Genomic DNA, 6,440 nt, shown 5'->3' with positions numbered 1-6,440 from the left:
AATATTAGTTGAATAATGAAAATGGAGCGTAAAGAAGGAAAATACAGCTTAATTATTAGTTAGTTTAAAAACCAACTAAACAAAAAGTATTTAGTCCTTACCACTAATCAGCAGCTTGGTATATACTTTTTTCACCAGTGTATTTTATTTTTTTATATTTTATTGTGTATAGTTATATTTTTCACATCCATGAATTAATTTACCATGTATTAAAAGACACAAGTTTCCATCATGTAGGCCTGCGTGCTTTACAAACTATAGGAAAGAGAGAAACAATGCATGCTGAAAAGTATATGTTAATATCATATTCAGGTTCCTTTCATAAATGTAAGCCTTGCACTCCAATGCAGGTGTTTTCAATCACCTTGTTATTAGACCTCTTGTTAAGTGGACGTTGGGTGAAGTTATGTTTTTACAATCAAGAACTCTAATAATCAGATCACTTTAGTGGAAACACCTGCTTTAACCTCCACCAGTTCCCTTTTCACTTTTGTTGTTTTTGAGTTTGTAGCCTGGCACAGCTAAAATAATTTGCAAATGCGTATCAGCCAAAGCAAATGAAACATGAGCTGGCAGATTTGCCTGGTTTCCAAGCTGAAGTGTTTGTAGTTACTAACAAAGACAACACAAACAGGCAGCCTCTTCCTCCTGCTCTCATCTACAGAGCTCCAGCGCCACCTGCAGCCCAACATGGGGGAATTTCTTACACATGGAGAAATGTACAACATCATGTTACCTGTTCTTATGTAAGTTACTGGTCTGGTTGCTCTGTTTTGTTATTTATTTGAGCGAACAAACAGTTTACATCAAATGGTCATTTCCTCATTCAGAAGACATCATGACATTTTGACCCATTGTTTCGTAGTCTATGTCTCACTGATGTAGGCTAGTCTTTGATTCTCCTGGTTCTGTTTTTTTTTAGACGTCAATCTCCTGTGGGTACACATCAGTAAATTACTAACTACCACCCCTCCTTATAGCAGAATCTGTTCTTTGAGAAAAAACATGCAACACATGCATTTTACTGAAACAATCATTTTGAAGTGCACCATGCATCGGCTTCTAAACCATGATTTGGTTTCTAGAAAGGTCTGAATATCAGGATTAAATGAAGAAAGTTTACACTGTTCTAACATATTTCTTCACCACATACAAAGAAAAAATATAATTCATGAGCTGTGTTTCTACATGTCATTTACATGGGGACACACCTTAGTTTATACATATGCTAGGTTATGTTTTCCTTTGAAGAGAGACTATGTAACTTTTGAAAAACAAAATAGCCTACTCTTCCTCTTAAAATCAAATGCTCATAAAAGGAACCTTACTCAACTCAGAATGCTTTACTTGAGTAAAAGTACTAATACCACACTGTAGTCTTTTACAAGTAAAAGTTCTGCATTGAAAATGTTACTTGAGTAAAAGTATGTAAGTATCATCAGGAAAATGTATTAAAAGTAAAAAGTACTCAATTCAGAAAAAAATCCTCACATTTTAGAAACTGGAAACAATCCAAACAGTTGTGTCAATCAATTTAGTGTTTAATCCTTTAGTCATTGCAGCTGTGCTTGTTGGCCTATAGCCTGTATTGTTGGGGGGTTGAAATAAAAATATAGCATCATGCTGTATAAACTATGTGTTTTGTGTGCAAGAATCTTAATGTGGAAAGTAACTAGTAACTAAAGCTGTCAGGTTAATATAGTGGAGTAAAAAGTACAATATTTCTCTCTGAAATGTTGTGGAATAGAAGTATAAAGTGGCATAAAAAGAATAGACTCAATTAAAGTACATGTTATTTAAATTTGTACATAAGTACAGTACTTGAGTAAATGTACTTAGTTACATTCCATCACTGCTAGTAGCCGGTACACTCAGGAGCCTCACTTGGTCTGGTATGACCAGCTCATGGTGCCTAATTTTGGCTGTAAACAGACCTAAATATTATATAAGTGAAATTACTGAATATCAAGAGGTGTTTTAGATTCAAACATTAAATGTGAAAGGGCATTAAGGTCAGAATAAAACTTTATTATTTCATTTCTTCAATATATATTTTTTGGTGTTTACTTTTTGTCTTCTATGTCATTACAGTGTTATTTATTATTTATTATTTATTTATTATTAACATTAGCATGTAACGTACTGTTCGTATGGCTCACTGTTATCTGTCACTTTTTATCAACGTTAAGAATATTGAGATTTCAATTATACACTAACTCGTCCTTTAGAAAAATTCTATTTATTTTTTATTTTACTTTAATCAGGTAATATTTTTGAGATCAATATCTCTTTTGCAAGAAGGACCTGAGTACAGTTGATAAAATGAAAATAAAAAATGATGTAGTGAGGCAGCTTTTGCAGACCTTTATAAATAAAACTTACAGAATGTAGCTCTCTTCTTGTTGCTGATGCAGACCAGCCTACTTCTACTGTAATAGTACTCAGTGATGACTTCATATTAATCTCCTGAAATGAAACGCAAAGCATGATAAACCGCATGAAGTTGTACATAACAGCATATAAAGGTAGTTTAAACTAAGCTTCTCTTTCAAAAAGTGAAAATGCACTTCATGTGTAACAACGTAAAATATAAATGGATAATTTGTGATGTTTACTGGTGTTTTCTTGACACCTACTATGATTTAGAATACATTCATATTTTTCACTGTGATCTATTATTCATAAAGTTTCAGCAACCAACCTCTGAAGGTGACTTCAGCTGCTTGAATTCAAAGTTAACTCAAATATTTTACGAATAACCCAGTTCATCCATCAATGCTGAGATCAAATTATAAATAACTTCAATAAATTATACGACATCAGACAAAATCAAGGTGATTGGTGGTCAGATTACCTGAACAGCAACACTTCAGATCTTCTTGTGACGCACAGGGCAAACTCTGTGAACACACCTGCATACAAACATGTTGTTAAGCACTCTGCTGCTTCACTTCCCCATGTTTTTTGTGCAAGATCGATTCACTGCTGATTTTAATTTGTCTTTTCGCATGTGACCATGCATATTTGCAGCTTCTCTTCAATGCTGTTTCTGCTCCTGTTGTTTTCAAGAGCAAGGAAGTAACATAAACAAAGGTGTAATGAGGTTGTTTGTATTGCTGTGTGTTTCTGTTGACAAGACTGGGTCAAATATTCAGTTGCGACAACAGGTTTCTACATGATCTAACACCTACTGGCTTTCTGTTACAGATGCTCTTTTTGGTTGTGGTTAGCTCCGCTGCCAGTTTAAATTCCTCTGGGGAAACTGTTTATCTTGTGCAAATCTACTTCAATAAGGTGCTTCAGATCCAATACAACAGCACTAACGGAAAATATAATAGCTACACAGAGAAAACAAAAGAAATTGCGGTTGGCTTCAACCAAAGCCCTGTTCTTTTGAAACGGGAAGAAAAGAATGCAGAAAAATGCAAATCCCAAGTCTCATTGGCATTTGACATCCTTCCAAAACCATGATTTTACCTTTTTCTTGTTCATTAGCTTTGAACCCAGAGGATCCAAGCCTCTGGATAAAGTTCAACTCACCTGGCTAATATGTTAGCTAGTTGGTAGTAGTCAGTGCGGTGAGGGGCCCCTCTGCACACTATTATGAGGGGCCCTTTTATGTTTTAAGGGCATGGCTACTCGCTCGGCTTGCAAATATTCTCAGCTCGTCAGACTTGACAAATGTACCAAAATGAGCTACATATTATACATTACATTAACATAAATATTACTCAGCTATCATCATTGCATATCTGTATATAATACCAAAGAAAATAAGAAATTGTTCTTTTAATTAAATAGTTTTAAGTTTATTTATAAGGTTATATATTTATATAGGTTTATAGTTAATGTAGAATAAGCATATAAAGTTGTAATAGATTACTACAGACTATTTTAGCAAAAATAAAAATGGCACAGTTTTTAAGTTAATGGGAGTTCTTCTTAGAATACATTTGCTAGGTGGCAATCTGAATCGCTCACAAGGACCCATTCTCCGCACAACATGTAGTTTGAAAGTCCGCTCATTTATTACATATCTAAATGTGTAATGTAGGCCAACAGTGTACTAAATTACGTTGTTTTCCCTCCTTTAATGCCTTTACTTCTATTCTTCTCCCTCCCATTGAAACCCAGTAATTTGCTGGCTGTTATCTAAAGTGTTACCAAAACTCTCTGCATAATAGGTGCATAATAAGTGAACAATGTGCTATTTCATGCCAACTTGTTTTGTCTATGGGTTCTTTCCCCAAGTAGAGTCCTCTGTTGGGCTGCAGTCAGTTGAGGCGGAGGGCAGCAAACATCTAGGCATGCTCGTCTGCGGTGTGTGAGTCTTTTTTATCCCAAACAAATCAGAGTGACATGGCTGAGAAATGGAAAGGAGGTGACATCTGATATGACGTCCACTGACAAACTGCCAAATGGGAACTGGCTCTACCAAATGCACCTGGAAATAAAATCTCCTGTATGGTGGAGCACACAGGCCTCATGGAGCCCAAGTTTTATGAGTGGAGTGAGAGAGTGACAGGTTTGAATTACTTAAATTTTACCAAGGTAAATCTTCGTTTGAATAGTTACATAGAAGATTTACTGTTTGTGATGAATGTGTTTTCAGAACTGACACGTGGGTCACAGAAAAACAAGATTGCTGTCGGGACAGCAGGGCCGTTGTTGGGTCTTGTGTTTTTAGTTGCTGGGCTGATTAACTGCAAGAAGACTACTGCTGGTGAGAAACAAGACCAATTTAACTAAAACACTACCAGAGTCAAATTCTTTAAACCTCCAGTGTTATCAGCTGAGGCAAAGAGTGTGACGACATAAATAGGCCTTATCTAAAGACTACAAATACACAAACAGAACATTCTGCTTTTGATACCGCTGTTACATTGCATCACTGTTGTCTGAAGTGCCAATCATCGATGTCTCTGCATCAAATCTATCCGAATTTTTTTTAAATTTCATTATCCTTTAAATCACAGAGGATAAAAGTCAGCACTTCCAGTGATTATTTTTCACATCTCAATCCATCATGAATGAGTTCATGTAGTTTTGACAAGAGCCTAAGGCTAGTTTTTAACACCTATAAACACCAAATTATTGTCAATCAACTTTGTGTGACTTAGTTTTTGTTTTTTGTTTTTTTAATTCTAGGCCAAGTGTTGGTGCCAACAAGTTAAGGCAGTCTGCTACTTTTGCTGAAACATTTGTAATACAAGCCAATATTGAAAAAAGGATCTAATAAATAAGGTCTGTATGTAGAGTCACACAGTTATGCATGTGCAAAAGAGCTGCACTCACTTCTTGAGGAGGTTAACATGGCATGAGTACCCAGGGCACAGATGTGAGGAGGGCCCAAAAAGATGCTAGAATCAATAACTGTTCATGCAGGGAAGAGCCCATAGAAAATGCCTTTCTACAGGCCAGGGCCCAGAATGTTGTGCTACACCCCTGGCTACACATCACAAACAGACTTTGAACAACAAGACACATTAGCTTTCCTGCTAAAGTCTCCTTCCTATCTAAATTACAAACGTGAATACACATCTTGTTCTGCCTGTTAGCTTGCTAAACGAGCGACCAAACAAACATTCACTTGGGAAATTCACCTAAAGTCAGCAAGCTAGTTGGTAATTAGATGCAGCATATTAAACAGCATTTAGCTGTAGCTGCAAATGTTACGTCAGTCAGTTCCTTACGCTTTAATACAACCAACAACACTACAATATGTCTGCTACAGCCTGTTTGTTTAGGTTGTCTTCTGTTCCCCTGCTAGAGCTTAGCCTGTCAGCTGCTGTTGATCCATCAGGCACATAGCAACGGCCCGTCCAAACGGCAGTGTACAATTGGTATATATATAATATTAGAAAGGAGCATTTCTGATATTTCCCCAAATACTTTTGTTATTCCTTTAATTGCATAAAACTATACAATACATTTAAAAACATGTTGACATTAATTTTGACTGCAAAAAGGGATGACTAAGTGTGATTTCGGTTGGACATTAAAAGCAAGCTACAAAGTACCAGTGTGCCACCACAAGAGTTATCAGGACAAACAGACTCCACGAGAAGAGAAATGGACAGATAACGGGATGACCATCCTTAGCTGCAAGGAACGTGTGATTTGATTTTTTTCCCAGCATTGCCATGTATCTTATTTACTTAACGGACAAAACCTACTGTTACAGCAGTTCTATGTTGTTGTTTTTTACTATAAACAGAGAGATTATATTTCATAAATAAAGATATGTCAAACAAAATAAAGCACAATTGCCAAAATGTGAATGTGAATGTGAATGTGTGAATAGTTATCTGCTAACGTTACGTAGACATGAGATTATCAATACTATATAAGAGCCTGTTTGAAAAAAACACCTAAATCTTATGGTATTCTTTTGGTTGTTATTTGTTGGTTGTATGTTGCAGATTTAACTGTCCAGTTAC

At 35.9% G+C, this 6,440-nt stretch overlaps 1 pseudogene; it reads left to right on the top strand.

Annotated features, from left to right (window-relative positions):
- Positions 1-4,200: 4,200 nt before the first annotated feature.
- Positions 4,201-5,174, top strand: LOC116690795 (SLA class II histocompatibility antigen, DQ haplotype D beta chain-like; annotated as a pseudogene).
- The last annotated feature ends 1,266 nt before the right edge of the window (positions 5,175-6,440 follow it).

Source organism: Etheostoma spectabile, chromosome 6 (genome assembly GCF_008692095.1).
Source record: "Etheostoma spectabile isolate EspeVRDwgs_2016 chromosome 6, UIUC_Espe_1.0, whole genome shotgun sequence".
Lineage (NCBI taxonomy): Eukaryota > Metazoa > Chordata > Actinopteri > Perciformes > Percidae > Etheostoma > Etheostoma spectabile.
Note: the sequence above shows the minus strand (reverse complement) of the source record. Positions and strands in the feature narration are given on the sequence as shown.